The 20004-nt window shown below is 41.6% G+C and overlaps 1 protein-coding gene across 1 annotated transcript in view; it reads left to right on the forward strand.

Moving 5' to 3' along the window:
* PTPRG (protein tyrosine phosphatase receptor type G) overlaps positions 1-20004 on the forward strand; it is a 387653-nt gene that overhangs the window by 132380 nt on the left and 235269 nt on the right. The gene's annotated exons all lie outside the window — the stretch shown is intronic.

Consider the following 20004-nt stretch of genomic DNA (forward strand, 5'->3'; position numbering starts at 1 on the left):
ATTAAAATAACAAAAAATGATAGTTTCTGCCACTTAGTAAAAACATCATGGAAAAAGGTGGTCTCCTAAGATGAGTAATATATTATGTTTTGGTTTTCTGCTTTTCTCTAAATCAACTCCAATTTTAAAAACTCTTCATCTTTCTGAGTAGGTGGGATCTATTAATATTTTAATTGGGGTGAGGTTTTAACTCGAATCAACAATATTGTTACTAGCTAAAAATGCCTGATGGAGCATGGAGGGTCCAGGAAGAGGAGTTCTATTCCCTCAGCCTCTGTGCTTTTCTTCTCACTGACTCCAGGACGCCCACACTCAGCTTTCAGATGAGGAGCCATTAGATGGGCTAATGGGGCATCGAGCTAACCTGAGGCAATGTAGAAGGGAGCAGCCTCTCTCTTAACATCTATTAGAACTCCCTCAAGTATAACAGGAGGGTAGAGGTAATTAAGCTAAAAATGCAAATAAACATGATGTGACCATTTTTATGCCAATTGGCCAGCTAAAAATAAATATCTGCTTGGTATAAGTTGTTTCCATGGAGCAGGGTAAATACCAGTTCACTGCTTGTGGCAGGGTCGTGATCTCCTGCTGTGGCCCAGATTGAAAGGTGAAGATTTGCAATATTTATCCTTTCAGAAAGTGTCTGGGGTCCTGTTAGAGGAACGAGAAAAAGATGGACAGTTTGGTAGGTTGCTCAAGTTCATCTTCCCACATTGGGCCAACTGCAGCAGAAGGGGCACAGCCATTATCAGTGCTGGCCCTGTGAGGACAGTAAAAATGAATTTATGGCTCTACTCCAGTTCTTAATAGAGCAACTTGTTCTAATTGTGCCTCTTTGTAGACTCTACAGAGGAGAAATGTTTGGCAGAACATGGAGGGTTAGCTACTATTATGCCACTGAAAATCCCTGACTCTGAGGAGAGCATGAGGAGCACGTTTGAGGCAAGACTGTCATGCAACAGCTTGTCTTCCAAGCTCAGCATCAGTTGAGAGAGAAATCAGTCCCTCAGTTTTCACAGACAAGACAGCATTCTCCTTTAACCTGGTGTCCCACACACCAGTGGAAGTTTTGCCCCTGGCATCCATGGTTCTGGAGTTAAAGAGCTTTCATTTCAGTCATCACAAAGCTGCTGATACTGGTGAATGAAATCACCTTGTGAGCCCGTCACAAAAATGACTTCATACATTTCCCCTCTTTGTAAGATCCGTGTCTTCTCCTTGGGTCTCTAAGGATTACAGTGCTGATGGTGAGCTAGTTTCTTACTGCATTGGTTTGGAACAGGAACAGTCTTCCTCATAGCTCAGCCCTTTCCTGAGCAATTGAAAGAGCTGTGCAATTTTTCCTGCACTCATGTTTTCTCTCAAGCATGCCAACTTGTGATTTGGGCAAGTTGTGTTTACATTAAATTTCATTCTCTCAGGAGCTTTTTTATTCAGCAACTGTCGAGCACAAGTTCACAGTAGAAATTTGCTTGATGCCGAGTGCCCTTTCCTCATGTTGGCTTTAAAATGACTTATGGGTACTAAGCTTCTTGCAGGATCATGTGCCATCATTTATTTTACACAACAGTCTGTTTTACATAATAAGATTTACAACATCAAAGACAGCAAGAATGTTCTTTTTAAGAAAGAGAGTTTGAACCCCTTACATGCTTAGGAAAAACATTATTTCCTGTATGTATTTTTCACATACTGGAATGCCTGCCATTTAACAGTGTCTAGGGATGTAAATGAAAGCTGACAACAGAAATATCCTAGACATACCTCTTTTTTTAATACCTTTAACTTCTTTTAGCTGCCTTTCTTCTGGCTTTGCTTTGTCACAACAAAAAGCCAAAATCTTAGAACTAGTTTGTTTACAGGATTTCCAGGGTTCTCCAAATAATTTCTGTGCCTGGTGGAAACTCCATAAAGATGTAGGAGAGCACTGTCAAATATGCACCAAAGAGAAGAGCTCTGGCATTGTGGGTTTTTCCTTCTCAGTGAAGCATTGCACTGCCACTGACTTGAAATCAGGCAGAACCTGGTGCTTTCCTTTACAGCCTTTGCCCAAGGAAGGAGCCATGGGGCAGAGACTGTGCTTCACTGATCTTTTGGGTCCTGCTGAAAGGGCAGGGGCACCCAGGGATGTCTTTGGAGGGCAGAGACTTGCCCTGCGTTGCCCTTGTGAGCACAGACCTTGTTCAGTCCATTTGTTCACATAAGGCTTTCTTGCACAGCAGTGCAGAGGAGGTTGAAACAAATCGAGGACTATGAGTAAGATACTTGCTGGTGAAGTGATTAAATACACCAAGTGTTAGATCCTTCTCTTATTCCCAAAAAGAAGACAGTGACATACAAAGGGTGGAAGAGGTGGACTTGTGACCTGCAATGTCTGTGGATCAGGGGGTCAGGAAGAACAACTACACAATGCAGGGATTTTTATAGGTTGTTTAAAGAGCTGGTTTGGGGAGTAGGAGGAGTGAGAGGTTAAGCTAAGTGCAGAAGTCAGACCAGTTGATTATCAATATATTGCTCTCTAAAAATTTTAGACTTCCCATTCACTGGAGTCCTTTAAAGTCCTTTGCTGTTTCAGTGTCCTCTATCCTGCTTCTCATAACCTTGTGAGATGGGCTGGCTCTGCAACCTGAACAGACTTTCTGGCAGCTGCAGTACCCCAGAACTGTGCATTTTGGGATTTTTGTAGCAAAAAGAGATCCACGGCAAGAAATACCTTAATTTTTTTTTCTTTCTTACCTAATTTTAGACCATTTTAGTGTAAGAAACCACTTATTCTTTCCACATCGCACATAGTTGTAGGGTTAACTAATTTTATTAAGATCTAGAATGTGCTTTTAAATATACTCTGGAGAAAAATTTTGCCGTGGCAGGCAATGAAGATGATGAGCTAATCAGTTGTCTTTGTCACCGGTTTTACGATTCATTTTTTATGGAGTTCTGTCTTTATGAAATCATATGAAATGTGTGAAATTGTCCTTGTTTGCAAGACTTTTAAAATGTTTTGGAATTCTTATTTGCAAGCCGTGTTCCAGCTATAAATACACTGGCAGATTAGAATTTCACTGCTGCAGTTTTTCCTAACTGCCTCAAGCACAATCTTCATGCAAATGGAGTAATCCCTTTGCTCTGCAGTCTCTAGGTCAAAACTGGAAGAATGCTTGCAGAGCCCTGAGTGCCTTCTTTAGCTGGCTCCTGGAGAAGAGCAGACAGACACTCACTGGAACAGCTCGTGACATATGTTTGGCAGCAAAAGCACCCCCAATTCCACGTTCCAGATTATACTTCTCAGCTATGGCTGGCCCTCTTCCTGGGCACTCATTAGCTTTTCTTTTAGTCATTTTACACCCAACAGAGGTTGTCTCCTTCTGCTGAGATTTTCCTGATATCTCTTTTTTGGTTTGGTTTTTTTTTTTTTTTTTAGTGCAGAAGATGTGATCTCTCCTGTGTAGTGGTGGGAATGTGTTGGGGTTCCCTTTGGCTGAAAGGTGGCTGGCAGGAAACAAGTACATTTATTCTTAGCAAACAGGGACGTGTGAGCTGGGGGGAGCAGCTCAGAAGAAATCTGATGTGTGTCAGGAGTCTTCCTTGGCACTAGGTGCAGCCTCAGCTCTGCCTGCTGCTGTGGAAGTCAGGACTGTGTCACCCCTCTGTGTCAGACACCCATGTAGACAGACCCAGCCTTTTGTGCTTGAGCAGAAGATTTCTCTAGGTCCATCTCAGTGCTGGCCCCTTTCCCAACTTGGGGTCATCTCCCATTCCCAGCTGCAGCATCCTATGTTTCTGAGGAGCAGGAGCAGGATGATGAAAACCACTCGGGGCATTTAAAACCAGAGAACAAATAGCACAAGAGAAACCTCAGAATGCAGAGAGGTGACTGGCTGAGGTAATTTAAAATAAAAAATGGCTCTTGTCTAGCAGCTCCTTTATAACACATAGTTACTGTCTAGAATATCTCAGGAAACCATTTTGCATTCTGCTAGTGTAAACCTAGATAGCAGATTTATCTATAAAGATTAGGAGTTATTTGGGAAAGTTTCATTTCATTGTTGTATTAAAACCAGAATATTCCTGTCTCTTTGTCATCTAACTGTTTTATATGTTAAACTAATTACTTTAGTGAGGCTAAGTTAAACAATTATTAGTCAGACTGCGTATTTGAGTCTCCTTATGGCATCAAGATAAAAATCCAGTCATCCCACATTATAAGCTCTTCCCTTCTCTTCCCTCAACTCCCCCAAAGAAGGTTTAGGTTATTTGGTTGTTTGTATTCTTTGAAGAATATGAAGGTTTTGCACTTCAGACAAGCCCATTTCCTTTTTTAATGGGAAAAGCTCCAAGCACTGCTTTTCAAACAGAAGGAAAAAGATTATTTTTGCAGACTTCTGTTGAGCAGTTTTCGAAAACACCCTTTAACAGGAAAGCATGGATTGCCCTAAATTTCTTCAAGGTGGAGACAGATAACCTTCCTGTTTTAAATTGCTTACCACAATTAATGGTTTGAGATGATGACAGTAATGTATAAGTTGTTTTATCCTTTTACCCTTTCTATATGAATAAGTTTAGTGCCCTGTGCCACTTGATGTTTGTTGTTGAACTTGTGGTATTTGGAATTGAAAGTTTGTTTGTAACAAAGAAGGGCAAAGACACCAACTCCTCATGTAAAAACATTTAAAGGAATGAGCCCCAGAGCAGACCCAATGTAAAGTCAGTGTTGAGAAAAATGGATTTAAGCATAGGTTAAAAGAAGGCCAGATCTTCAGTTAGAGATGATTGCCCAGGCCCTTAAGGACAGAAGTGATGGAATTAAAGGGACAAATATTTAGTTGTGCTGCACAAAAATGTTTTGAACTTTCTCACGAATCTTTTCTTTTTGTATCTGCTGATGAGTGTAGGTCCTAAAACTATTTCAGGAATGCAAACTAAACATAACCACAAGTTTACAAAATACCAAAGCATTTTTGCATGTGGAATCATGCAGTGTGGTCTGGGAAAGGATATAAATGCCTACCTAATTTCTAAGCCCTTTAGTTTGAGGAACAATAACTACTAAGTACGTGTAGGGCACATTGATACATGGGGCCATCCACGTGGCATTGCAGGGACAGAGGATCTTGTATTTCTTCTTGCTGTTCTGCCTCTTCAGAGCTGTCGTTGATTAGACAAGGATAGAGACTAAAACTTCCATCTTTGCCCCAATATGATGATAAATAATTTTGTGACACCTTTTTCATAGTCCTATAGTAGAACAATGTGATTCAGCACTTGACCAAATTCCCGGTATCTGACAGCTTGGCAATTTTAATCACAGTGATGAAGTATGAGGTCAAGATTGCAAGACATGCAGAGAATGATTTGAAGATAAAAGTGCTGTTATTGAAAATTTTCAGGCTTTCAGATTTAGAAGAGGTTGTTTTGCTTTATTAAACAGAGGCTGTTAGCTATATGGGCCAAGGCATCCAGAAAGTTCTTACTAAGAACCAGTTCTGGGGGAAGTGAGCTTCGCCTCCAGCATGTTCTTGGTTCATCGTATTCCATGGGTGATTCATCAAGGAAAGTTCCTGCTTTCGCTTAGATTAAAAAAGAAAATTAAACCTCCCAGCCTCACCACCATTAAAATGTGTTACATGATGTTCAGATATGCATGTTTTTAAAAAGAGCATATAATTTTTTTCCTGATTTCTGGATTTCTAGAACCTAATGCTAACCTCCTTTCCCTTCCCTTTTCTTTTCTTCCCTTGTTTATTTGAACGATGAGCGTGAAGCAGAAAATAACTTCCTGGCAGTAAATGCTCTCTGGCATTGGAAAGTATTTGATGGTTAAGTTAAGAATGAAAAATATGGGCTTGGAATATGTGGTGGTTGAGCTGCTCTGCTGGCTGGGCACCTTCCCGGATGGCCAGACGTGTCTTGCTGTCACAGATTTATAATGTGGCATTTCTGCAGAAGGGGGAAGAAAATACTCTGTGTAAATGGGGAAGGGAGAGGCTTTGAAAGAGAGAAGCTGTTTTTGCTTTGGGTTTTAGATGCTTTCTGAAGTCATCATTCATTTCTTGCCTAAAAACACCCCCAGTGAATAAAGGAGTGATGCCTTGCATGGCCCTAACTCCTGCAGAGCTCACTGCTGTAGCAGAGCTTTCCTTTGCGTGTTTGGAGGGTGTCTGGCCCACGGAAGCCCAGTGCTAATGGAGCCATATAGGGCACAGGACATTAATAACATTAATGCCAAGCTCCCACAGCTGTGTTATGTTTCCTGTGCTGTGGAATTACCCTCTTAGCCAGATAAGTGCCTGCTTTCCACTTTCCATTCCCTGCAAAAGTGAGATTCGTTTCACTGCTCAGTAGCTCAGAGAGAGGCTTTGAACATGAATTTCTCCTGCAATTGCCACAGTGGGACAGCCCCTGCATACCACTGTAATTTGCATTGCTGTCTGAGGACACTTCCAGGCTTTAAGCACTTCAGGAGCCACCAAAGCAATTTATGCACTGGGCAGCCAAGTGTGCTCCTTCCTGTACCCTGCTGTGCCGATCTCCCTACAAAGCAGAAACCCTGTGTACTGCCCCACCTTTCTCCTTCAGCCTCCTCCCCAGCTACACTTGACCCTGGAAACAGCTTTCAACCCAGAGCCACCTGTAGAAGTGCCCTTTGCTCCTGGAGCAATCTCACCCTCCTTGGGGCAGCACCTGGGGGGGGGTGGGGGTGTTGGAGCAGGGAGAGTGTTTGGTCCCTCTCTGTCATGATCAGTTTAATGCCCTCTGGGAGCTGGTGCTGAAATGTGCTGGTGAAATGCCAGTGAAAAGGTGCTGGTGATGACCTTGCACTCCCACACAGGCAGCCTGACCCAGAATGTTTCCTATGGAATAAACTTGTACTTAATTGTCAATGTAGAAACCCACCATCTCTTTGGTACTAACCACGTAGCTAATTCCACTGCTAATTCCACTAAACACAAAGCTAATTCCACTCCAAACTTATGCTGTGTTTTGGACTGAAGTGCAGCTTATTTTTAACCTGAAACTGACTTTGGTAAAGCACATCCTTCCTGCATCAGGCTGTTTGCAGGGCTATGGCTGAGCAGCCAGAGGAAAAAAGAATGTGGTGTTCCCTGTGAGTAACTGCAGTGCCAACAGGAGCACTGCCAGGGACCAGGATACTGTGGGGCAAATGATAGCATGGGATTGGTTTGATGGGAGAAAAGTAGATTTAGCAAAAAGGAAAATAAATGTAAAGGTAACATTGGTTTACATGGAGATAGTGTCTTCTTATTGCATGATACTTGCTATTTTATAGCAATCATAGATGCCAAGCTAGTGCTCAAAGCATGGATAGCATGATTTATATTCAGGGGCCTAGCAACTGGTACTGTTTTAGGAAGAAAAGGCATATGCTTTTAATATGTTAAAATGTGTCTTTGGCAGCATAATGGTTTTGAAATACTATTGCTCTTCACTCTCTGTGTACTTCTCCCATATCTTGTTTCCCAGATTCCACAAGATCCAGCCATCTGGCCTTCTCATTATCTGGCCCATTGTATATTGTTAGTCTACTCTTCTCTAAAGAAGGGGAGACAAAAAAAATCATAATTAAATTTAGTGTCGTTATTACTGTATTTGGACTTAGATTTTAGTTTGTGTTTCTTTATGTGTTTCTTGGTCCTGCATGGTTGTACTGTGTTAATGCCTGGGGAGTTGCTGGCTAAGTGTGGGGGAGAGTCTGGGGTGTTGGTTTTTGCTTGCTGGCTAAACTTGGGGGGCTTTAACCCTTTGTGCAGTAGGGACATGTGGCTGGTGCTCAGGTTCAGCAGCTGCCAGCCCTGGGGTAGGTCTCTGTGTGCAGCCACCTTTTCATTTTCAGGAGCTGTGAAGGAAGTGCCCAGAAACTTTCCTTGTGACTCCCCTCTGCAGGGACAAAGCAGGGACAGCAAGTGCCTGTGCTGGAGGCTGTGTGACCTTCCTTTAGTGCAGGGAAGGGGAGCAATGGCTGTGATTTAAACCCCTCAGAGCAGGTGGGATGAGTCCTCCAAGCTGATCCAGGTGGTGAGGGCTTATCAAGAAATCCAGAAGTCTGCTCTGCTTTATTGTACTTGAATGTCTTGAAAATTCAGGTGTTTTAGAATCTGCTTGTGGGCTGGGGCTGGGTGGGTTGGGTTGGATGAGAGCATCAGAGCAGAAGTCAGGGCAGAGCCATTCCCATCTCTGAGCATCTGAGCTCTGTTCCACATCAACTGGAAGGGCCCTTTGTCCTCAAGGAAGCACAGGAGTCAAGGACTGGGAGAAGTTAGCAAAATCCATTGATATTAATCCAAATTAACCTTTGAACACCTCACGTGTTCTGAATGCAGTTTTTTAAATGGCAGCAGACAGCGGTAAATGATCTTGTTTAATATCTCTAGCTTCAGTGAATGTGAAACATTAGTATGAAATCTCTTATTGTTATAATAAATATCTGGTTTAGCCTGATAAGAGGTGAGATGGTTCATAAAATGCTGGATGAGTAAGCCCAAAGAATCTTAATTGAATCTTCTTTCTTACAATGTCAGAATAGTCAAAACTAGAGGTCTGGGGAATTGTGGTAAAAGGCTGCTTTGGCATTTCCTCATTGGTGAGCTGGGCTGGTGATGAACCTGTTTCATGTCCCCATGAAACCAGCTGAAGACAAGTCCCTCCTAACAGCAAATGAGGCATTTTCATCTAAATCTAAACCTTCACTCTATGAAAATGTGTGTGTATGAGTTGGGAGGTACATAGCTTAATTTCATAGGTCAAATAAGGATGTGAGGCTGAATTTAACCATACTGTCTGAAGTAGCAGGAAATGTGTTTCTTAATGTCACCATTTTTCCTTTTCTTTTAGGAACTGTTACATTGCATAGGGAACATTTAGCAGTTGTGTCTCTGAATCCCTGTTGTTTACTGATGTGACCTTTTATAGTGTTCAAATGTGGTGGGTTTTTTTTTTTTTCCCCGCATAAAATGAAGCTTAAATTTAAATTTCCTTTACCATTCACATTGGCATGGCTTTGTCTTCAAGCTGAGCAAGTATCCCTGCCTCAAATGAGTAATCTGCTGGAGCTAGTAATATGAGAAAAGGCTCTGAAAAAGGTTAGTACATGCTGCATTCAAATATCCATATTGCATATACAAGACCTTTGGTTTAGGTGACAAAGCAAGAAGATAGAAGCACACACATACAAAATATTAGCTATCAGGAATTTATAAACCCTAAGCCCTTCAAAGCAGGGTAACAGATAGTTAAGGGGATCATAAATCTTATGCCTAGGTAGTAAATACCCACATTATACTCACCAAATACAAAGAAATGCTTGTTTCTTCATGCATAGGTCTGAGCTCTGACCTATAGATTTCTGAGAGTTCTTGGAAGTTATTTCTTATTTTATGTCATGATGTTACTATTTCCTGCCATGCTGCAGCTTTCTCATCATCTGGGAAGAATCATGTCAAGTTGTCAAACAGACTAATTGGTTTAATTTTTTGCAATTCTTTCATTTGAAAACTGATTCTTAGCTGGTGATAAAATCACTTTTGTTTTAAATGTTAGTGCCTTTGACAGATAGAAGTATTAGATACTTTGATAGGATTTTCAGAATTGCCTGTGGGTTTTGGACATTTAATTCCCATTAATTTCAGAGAGGTTCTTTGCTTCCCTCGGGACACTTTCAAAATCTCAGCCTTTGTAAACCTTCTGGAAATGGCTGGCTTTAAAATCTTTTCATTTTCAACGTAGCGGCAAATCTGTTTCTCACCCAGTTTCTACAGCTATAAATGGAAGGTGGGGCTTTTTCTTGGAGCCCTGGGTGAGGGAGGCAGCCAAAACAAGCAGAAATAGGATCGTAGTGACAAACCTCCCTGAGATGCTGACGCCTCTCTGGGAGGGAGCTCTGTTTGCTTTCGCAGCCCTTTGGGCAGAGTGCACATCCTCTCCTCAACATGAGCTGCTTCCCACCGGGACTGGGGGGAGCAGGGAGAGGTTCTAGAGGCACAGAAGTCACCCAGAGAGGGCCTCTGTGGTTCCCACTGCTGTGCTGCACCTCCCCATCTCCCCGAGCGGGGAGAAACTCCTGGTGGTCTTGCTAAAACGTGGTGGTGGAAGAGCAGGGGTCGAGCTCAGTTCCCTGGGCTTGTTTGGTATGTTGGAGCACAAGCCCCTGGTAGAAGGACACACAGCTGGAGGGCTGCAGCTCTCAGGAAAAGAGGCTGGTGTTTGCTGCAAAGCCTTCCCTACAGTTTAGTCTGGAACGTAAAGCTTGAGGAGCTGAGTAAATTCTGGGTTAAAGCTGGTGAGTGAATTCAGAGGCAGACAATATGGCCTTGAAATCTGGGCTGATAACTGTGAGGAAGCAGAATGTGTAAAACAATGGGCTGGAAGCAGGCTGGGAGCACGGAGCCAGCTGTGCAGCCTTGGGCGAGCCTGGGAGTTGAGATACACGTGATGAAAGCAGCCTGGTCCAGTAGGGAAATTCTGCCTGAAAACTTCACTCCTGCCCTGAAATCATCAGCCTTCATCTCTGTATTGCTGACATTTCTTGGCTTAACAGTTTGACTTGTCAGTAGCAAAAGACAATGTGAGAAAAAACATCTTGCAATTCATGTTGTTCCTTTGCATTCGTTCAAAATGGCTGCTGGGCAAGGGAGGGAAAGTCTTTTTCCAAAGTTTTAGAAAGGGAAGCACAGCAGAGTGGCCCTGGGTCATGCTGTGTAGTCTGGCTGTGTTCAGCCTTAGCACTGATCCTCCAGGAGTTGCTCTGGAATGCCTGAAGCTCCTGAGTGTTTTCCTAAATGGGCCTTTCCCTCATCACAAGGAAGGGTGTGGAGACAGAAGTGACCTTTGAAGCGATGTAGGGGTTGCAAAAAATACATTGCTGTGGATCAGAGAGGTTGTTGTAAAAATACAGAGCTTCCAGTGGTGCTGTCTTTGTTTTTCTGACTTGCATTTGTCTGCTGGTAATAAAGTCCTGTCCTTTGTCTTCAAAAGCACCAGAGAGATGTGCAGTATGAAAAGAATGATCCTGAGGCCACCAACGAGTCCCATTTTTTGTTGTTGTTTATACCAAAGTATTATGTTATACTATTGGCAAAGTAATTTTCAGCTCCAAGTGAGACAAGATCAGTCACAGTGGTTTTCACAAGATTGATGTGAAGAGCTAGAGTGGTGCTAATTAATCAGAGATGGGGAGAGCGTGTGCCTGCATACTCAATTAGTGTAACATTTCCTAAATTGGAACGGAGCTCTGCCGTACAGGAATACTACAGCAAAGCCTGAAGGCTGCAGGGATACAATTCATCATGAACACCTGAACTTGGTACTTGAATTCTTGCACTCCCAGACACTCCTGAGAGCTGAGCCCAGAGTGGTTGGTTGGTGCTGCAATGCTGGGAATCACCAAAAATGCTGGAAAGGCAGCATTTCCTTTGATTTAGATGATGTTATATAACTAGGCTCCTTAATTATATTTTTGCTTAAACAGAAAGAGGACTGGGTGTTTGTTACAGTAAATCATCTTTGACATAAACAATAGTTAGTTACAGCTGCTTCTCAGTGTTCTTTGAAATCCAGTCTCTTTTAAGAAAAACTGCAGGTTGTGGGAGCTGCTACAATGCTATAAATAACAATAAAGTGGTAGTTCCAGATTTGTTTCAATACTGCACATGGAAGCTTAAAAATGAAAACTGATCTCTAATGTAAAGGAAAGTGTAGATCGTAAGACAGAATATTTCTGTGCTTGATATCTAAATCAATTTCACCCTTAACCTCTAGTATTTGTATTTGTTTGTTCTTAAGTTACAGCAAAGGTACTTTTTTTCCCTGTAGGTAGAAAAACCTGTAAGCCATTGTGACCTAAAGCAGCAGAAGATTTTTGTTAAGTCTTTGAAAATAAACTGATTTAGTGGCATAGCAGCTTTAATTTTATCCAGATTTGTAGTTTACATCAGGCACAGCTGTTGAGTAAACCTGCAGAATGAATTAGAAATGGATTAATGAAGCTCTAAGACAAATACATCAGAATATTTTAAACAGCTTTCAAGAAAACAGTTTTATTTAATTTTAGTCATGTTATGGCTTTATACTCTGAGCAAAATAATGTGAAACAATTGACCCAAATTCTAAATTGACAGCCAACGTATAATTTTTCCACAGGCTTTTGAAGTATGCAAAACCATATAATTATTTTCTGACTAGTGATATTGGTTCCTAGGGTTTATGAAGAAAAGGAGCCCTCCCTAACAAGTATGGTTTGTGGCAGCTGGCCTGATACCTCCTACACCATTCCTCTGTCTGTAAAACCAGAGGTAACAGCCCAATTCCACTCGTAGAAAGTTCCAGTTTCCCTCTGGAGAAAGTTCACTGGTTTGATCCAGCAGCAGAAACCTAAGTTGCTTTTCCTCTCCCAGACTCTCTCATTTCAGGCCCCGTTCAATGCCATGTAGTGTGGATGAAGTGTGTCTGATACCTTTGATCTCTGAAGTCATGAGTAGGTCACTGATGTTTGATTCTTGAAGGGAAAGCACTCAGTTCAGCAGAGGGGGAGAGGAGGGTGCTATCTGCTGGTAGACTTATTCCACTCAAGAAATCCTTAAGCTGCTCATGTGCCTTCTTGAAATTTCTGCCTTGTTTCTGCTGAAACGGGCCTTGAAGACAGGAATTTCTCCCAGGTTTGCTGGTGGAACCTGGGCACTAGTTTCTCTCTCACTGTGTGGGTTGTTGTTGCTCTGGTTGCGTGTCACTCCTGTAGCATGGCTGACACAACAGGAGCTGCCAAGCAAATTTAAGAAAATGCCAGCAGGTTTATTGGTCTTAATCATCCTGCTGCAGTTAAACTGCTGCAAATCTCTTATAATTCAGAATATCCTCCTTTTTGCAGCTTGGCTGAAGTGTTACTACTCAAGAATTTAATTTGGCAGGAGGAAGATTGTACCTGTGTGGAAGGAGTGTTGGCCTCCCACTGACAGACAATTTTGCAGTTGCTCTGGAGGATGGCTGTTGAAGCTGGCTGGAGATGGATTTATTCTTTGTTCTGCTTATTTGTGGCTAGGTTTTGTATGCTTGCTCTACACTTGAACCTGTTCCTGTAAGAAGTTGAGAAGGGATCAGGAATGCTTAACAAAAGAGCAGGTACTTGGGAATATGGATAGAACAGTGTTTGTAAAAAATAATTATCCTTGCCTTACATCAAGGCAGACAAGGTATGTTCTTCACCTTACCAAACATAGGTCAAACTGAGCTTAGCTCACTCTTGAGAGATGAGAAAAGCCTGTACATGTAGTTAAATTCTAATGCTGTGGAACAAATCCTCTGGTTGATGTTCCAGAGTAGGTTGTTATTCTAAACTGCTACTGAAATTAGACAGTAGATACAGAAGTCGGTTTTGGCCCACCCTTTCTTCAAAATTGGTTAAATTCTGAATTACTGAGAATTTCATTACCTTTGGCCATTGAGCATGGCTTGTCTGGCTCAGAGTGATCAGCTCCACGCCCTGCACCTAGACCAGCATATGCTTTTATTTTCTCATTGCAGTGACTTGGCTGTGCTTAAAGTCAGTGTGAGTAAAGAGAAATAAAATTCAAGTCAATAAAATGTAATAAATAGCATCCCTGATACAGGTACAAAATGATACTGCTGTATCTCAGTCATGCAGTTGTACAACAGAAAATTATACTTAAACAAAATCCTGATTTTTGACAATTTGGAATATGTTTTTCCCATTTCTGTGTGACTTGATGGTTTAGTCTAAAAAAAGCTCCTATTCTGTCTCCTAGACTATAATTTGTCAGTCTTTGTTCCTGCTGCTTTGAGTCCTGTAATCAATCCCAATTATCTCCATGTCTCTGCAACTGATTTCAGAGGATGGTCTCATGCCATACCTAAGGCCACTGGGGTTACCAATTAGAAAAAATATTGCTGAGTGGGTTAATGTATTAGCAACCTTTGTTCAAAATATTTTTTGTGAAGATAATGTGAGTTATTAAATGGCTGAACAGGGATGCACCTTTTTTTATTTAATGCAGTGGACTGAAAATTGAGATGGATCTTCTAATTGCTTGGACAAACATCCCTGGAAGCTGTTTCTGTTGAAGCCATTGTTCTTTGATCAAAAGGAGATTGTGGCAGGGATTGTTGTTTTTTATGAGATGGGAAATGTGAATTGTATGACGTGTGTTACCTTAATGTCATTTGTTATGTATCCATGTTTTCAAACTTTTCAGAATGAAACATGATCCCACACTAGGCTATAATGATAGGGTTGTTTGGGGTTTTTTTTCCCTTTGTATGGGAGTCACTTATTTTTTATCTTGTTCTCACTGGTTTAACTTTAGCCTTGGCACTAGCTATGCCATTCTGATGTTTTCAGTGGCTTGTGTGAAACAGGGTGATTTAGCCCTGTTTCTGAAGGAGCAGGCAATGACTTCTCATGAACACAGCTCTTCAGGAAGGAAACACCTCAGGCCTTTTGATCCATGTGAGGAGGAAGGAAAAATAACATGCTAAACTCTCACAAATAAAAAATACATTAAATCTGGACCACTGGCCTGAGCATTTCACATGTTCCCAAGTTTTAATGTCATCTTTTCAGGAGCAGCTGTGTCAGGGTTCTGGATGCTCCTTTTGCTGATGGATGCACTGAAGGATGGCCAAGCATGGAGGAACTTGGGAGCAGTTTGCAGAGTTTCCTCTCATGTCCAGCACGAGCTAATTCTTGTGCAGCAGAGCTAAATGTCCCTTCCCATCTCCTTTCAGGCTCAGGGAGCCAGTTGCTGTGAAGGATCATTTGTGAATCCCCTGAGGTAATGAGCCTCCTTGTGATCCAGTGTTATCCAACCTGGACACGTGAGCTGTCTGCCTGATGGAATGAATGCTTAGGTCCTGAATCAATGGTTGGATCTGGGATTTTCATTCTCTGTTTACCAGCTGGTCAGAAGCTTGACTGAAAGGCACACATTAAAATCTAAAAAGAGCCTTAAAGGAGGGCCAAGCAGATGGAGATCAGTGTGGAGAGTGGTGAAGGGCTTAGAAAGACATGATACAACTTGTACTGCTGCCCTCAGGCTGCATCTGTTATTGGAAATAAAACTGGGGGTTATCATTATTGTCACTTGTCAAAATGGATGAGCTGACAGAAAGCAATGCTGGTGTCTCTAAACATTTTCATGGTAATGCATCTGCTGTTTCTGCATTAGGACACATCTCTGTGCTGCAGCTTCAGCTGTACCACAGAACTGAACTCGTGAGGAATTGTGTGTAGCCACACTCCTGTTGAACATCATGCATTTGCTGGTATCACAGGTGGATTGTATGCCAGGCCAGCTGTACAGTTAAATTTCTGCCCTCTGCCTGTTTGCAAATAGCATGACTGTGCATATTGAGCCATATTATGGATATTTTATTGACAGTAGCTTTCTTATACCCTTATACCCAGGGCTGTGTATTTGAGTGGCTTATCAGCGGCTGTATATCCACAAAATAAATTAAATACAGATATTTATAACAAAATTACTTTTTAAGCAAAGCAGTGAAGTGATTATGGTACTTTTAATAAGCAAATTCTTTTAAAATTACTCTGGTTCCCTTTTATTTTTCAAGTGAATTAGTATAATTATATGTTTAATTACTAAAATAAGACAAACTGCAAAGAATGTTTTTATTCTATTAATGAACTCTGCTAAAGTGCTGAGTCTTTAAATGCATTCTACTAATCAGGAAAGGATGAGGTTAAAATTAAGAGAGCAGGCAAGACATGGGATGTGGTGAAAAAGAGGTTGAATTGGAAGATAAGACACATAACAGTCCTTGGATAGGAGTTTTGCACAGTGGAGTGTGTGTGCATGTACACTGACAATCTAATTAGGAGTGCTTTAAAAAAATGGCTCTTTATGTGAACCACTGTTTACAAAATGTTCAATATATAAATTCTCTTCTGCTTTTGATTAGTGTGTGGATGTAAAAACCTTATTTTATATGTCCTTTTATAACTGCACATAGAAACAACCAAAACCGAAAAGAATTCTGCAGTTTGTATAATAAAATAGTCCTGATGGTCTTAATTTGATTGGTAATTAAAAAAAAAGTTAACTTGGAACTTGATTGAGATGTAAAGATGTTGGTAATTCAATGTTTCCCTCGCCAGAACAGTAAAGTTTTGGAGGTTTGGTTTGTGTTGGCATTTCACAGTCATTCCAAGATGTTGTTTTCTTACGGATTTTGATTTTTGCAGATAGGTGACACGATCCACCTAGATCTGACTGTGTTTACTGAGAGTTATGCAGGAAGCCATGAAACTTTCTAAAGCTCTTGGGGGGTCCTGGCTTTCTGGACTAGATGGTTGTGAGTGGTTTTGTAGTGAATTCTACAGAACTGGGCTGTTGCATGAGGGAGTGGATGCCAATATCTTCTATTTGTGTAAATTCCAGGGGTACTGCAAGTGTTGGATAGTCTGAGTCCCCGGGTAGGACAGGCATAGAAATCTCTCCAGCATTTGCAATGCCAAGAAGTCCTTGCTGATGTTTGTCCTTGGCATAAACACAGGCTGACCTGACAGAAGTTTGGGAATTGCCCTGGCTGCCAGGTGAAGCTGATTTCTGCCCAGCCCATGTGCTGGATGTGCTCCAGGAGCTCTCAGAGTCTCCTGGTCACCCACTGAGCAAGGAGCCTGCATGGCTGACAAATTAACTTCTGCCCTCTTGAAATGAAAAACAAATAAATAATTGCCTCAGGGTGACTGTGTATTGTAATATTAGTAATAAATTCATGGTAAATTACATTTATAAGGAAGCAGGGAGGCGCCATGTATCTCTGGCAATTTATATTCACAAACTGCCAAGTTGCTGAGCTAATGGTAATTTGTGGGAGGTTATCAACCTTGGTCTGCAAGATAATTTAGATTAGACCTTGTATGATTCTAGTGCATTCACATGGAGCTGGGGAAACAATAAAAATATTAATAAAGGAATTAAAAATGGAAATGCTTATGGGAAAGAAAAGGCCCCATACATCCCTGAATAAATCTTGTCCCTTAAAGGCTGATTTATTTCTCAGTTCTCATTCTATTCTAGGATAATTTCTGTAGCTTTCTAGCCTGTGCTCATCACTTGGGTTTTTGAACACTTTCAGGTAGTCCATTAAGTAGCATGTTCATCAGATCATTATATCCTGTCACTGAGGAGAGGATTAAATAGTGATACTGGATCTATTAATCTGAGAAACTGTGCTTCAGTTGCAGCAGACTGGAGAATAAATGGAGATGAGTTTTATTGGCATATGGCCTTGATAGAATATTGGTTCTTTGCCTAAATTTGGGGGTTTTCCCCCTAATGTATTTGACTTTTTAAAAAATAAAATTTGACAATCCACATACTTATAAGGAGAATTACCTGTCTCTTACTAGGAATTATCAAATTACATGTAATGGTTAAGTAAAAAATGTTAGAACTTGTCTCTCTTGTCAAGGAGGAAAAAAAATAAATCATCATTATTTAAAAACCACTGTGCAAGTAAGCAGTCAATCTCCAAGGAAGAGGTGAGGAATAGGAAAATTACTGAAATATATTGAGATATGAATACATCTGCTGTAGGGGAAAACAAACCAGACAATTCCATCTCCTGCTAGTTAAAAAGGAAAAAACTCCATCTGCCAGCACCTGAGATTGGAGGGAACACAAATGAACATCGACTAAAGTTATGATAAAATATTAAAGAAATATTTTAAGCTATTCCCATGCAGCATTCACACTTCACTGCTAGTATGTGCACAGGGACACAAAAGACCCTGGATTATGTCAGCTTGCTGGAGCAAGATGGAAAAATTCAGAAGTTACATAAGGATTTTCAAACACAGATACTGCATCCTGGCAGGAAAACCAACTGTTGGGAATGGTGACATGTAAAGAGTTAGTTAAATTTTTAATTCACTAAATTCATTACTTTTTTGAAGGCTTTTGACTACATAATTGAAAGTTTTCCAGAGTGGTGGTGTTATGCAATCTTGCCTATTTAAAAATATAACAAAGATTTTAGGAAACCAGCCTGTTAAAGATACTTGTCTTCATCAAGTTAGGCATTTTTCATTTATATTTATTTTAGAAGCAATCATTTAAAACCTTAGTGGGGAGAAACTAACCAAACCTGTGTATTCAGCTGAGAGAGATTTGTGGCCAGAGTTTTCCTGGTGATATTGATAAGGCCAGGTTTATAAGAGGAGCCAGGGGGTCTGAAATGCACATCCTGGGAGGGCTGCTGGAGCAGGAGGGGCATCTGCAAAGGCTCTGCACCTGCTTGGATGTGGCTGTTCCAGAATTGAAAAGGTACAAGTTTAAACCAGGAGATTGTCCCATAGTGTAGCAGGCTGAGTGCTGGTTCTGTAATTCCTGATGCTCCTGTAGCAGAGCCAGCCTGGGAGGGGAGGCAGGAGCACTCGGGGTTGTGCTGTCCCTGCTCTGCTCCCAGCACCTGGAGTTATCAGAAATGCAGGAGCTGGGGTTTGGCAGGAGGTGTTGGGAGGGAAAGCAAAAGTTCATGTGGAATGTTAGAATGGCACCGTGGGGGAATGCAGGGAATGAATGGGATGGCATTTTTTGTGTGCCTGCTCTGCAGCAGGAACAAAAATATGGAAAGAACAGAGCAAAGTGCAGGCTTAGCAAGTGCATTCCTTCAGTGCATTGCTCTGCTACCTCTTCCTGTTATTTGTTTAGAGAAACTTCACAATTGGTTTATCTTCTGGTTTTACTGCAACAATTAGCTCAGCCCCTCTGTTCTCTCCAAGGGTGCTTGTGATGAGCAGTTAATTAGGAAATTACTTTATCACAGATTTTAAAATGCAGTTTGTTGATTGACCAGTGACAACATACAGATGATTACCTCTAACTCTTTCTGATTTATCTTGTTTTACGGTGAGCTACATTTAATAATACCAACCTTGCTTTGCCTCCAGTCCTCTAGAGATTTGTTTCAGTCATCATTACTTGCAGATACAGCTCATTTGTGCCCTGATTCACACCCATCAGCCCCAGAGGTCACACCTTTCACATTTTCTTTTTTCATTTTAAGCGAAACAATATGTTGATAGAGAATATGAAAATGAAACACTGCAGAATTTTTGTGTGAAGGCTGCCCATGGGAACAAGGGCTTTGCCTCACAGCTTCTGGAAAGTTTTCCTCAGGGGAACAGTGCTGCCTCAAGATGATAAAGACAACTTTCCTTCTGCCAGGTGATCCAGTTTGGCTGAGAACTTGAAAAGCTGATTTTGACCAATTTACATCCTGAAGCACAGATTGGGTTGTTTAATTGCTCAGGCTGATGATTCTGTCCACCTGTCTGTCCTGACAAAAATCTTTGCCCCTGCTGGCACGGCTCCTGCATGCCATGGGATGGGAAAAGCAGGGTTAGGAGTGTTCAATACATTGCAGTTTGACAAGGTTCATGAAAACCAAAGGCAGGGTAGAGAATCACAGCTCTGTTTGCCTCTCCCTCAGAGGGGTGGTGCTGCAGGGACTGTGCTTTCATCAGACACCAGCAAATCCCCTGGGGAAGCAGCTGCTGTGAGTGCCTGGACTGTGGAAGGGGGGAACCTTAAATGACATTGCACACACTGTTAGATGCTGCTGGAGATAACCACAAGATGCAAAATCCATGACAAATCCAAGTTTCATTACTTTGCTGCCCAGCTTCCCATCGTGTGTGCAGGAGCGTGCTCCTGTGAGATGTTAAACACATTTTGCTGCAGAAGAGTGATCACTTGTCTTTGGTCTCCCCAGGCCCTTATGGGGATTTAGAGGATTTTAGGTTGCATAATCAAACCTCTGCCAAGTAGACATTAGTGGAGAGGAAGTGGGAAATCATCCTGTGATGAGTTTTTCTGCTGAAATTTCAGAAGGGCTCCTGCCTGTGTGTGCCAAGTGAGGAAAACTCCCTCTATTTACATGCATTGTCTCTGGGCAGCAGTGACAGAGATAACTGACCACTGGATTTTCTGGGAAAGAAAAGGGCACTATCAGGGA

Source organism: Haemorhous mexicanus, chromosome 11, assembly GCF_027477595.1.
Source record: "Haemorhous mexicanus isolate bHaeMex1 chromosome 11, bHaeMex1.pri, whole genome shotgun sequence".
Taxonomy (NCBI): domain Eukaryota; kingdom Metazoa; phylum Chordata; class Aves; order Passeriformes; family Fringillidae; genus Haemorhous; species Haemorhous mexicanus.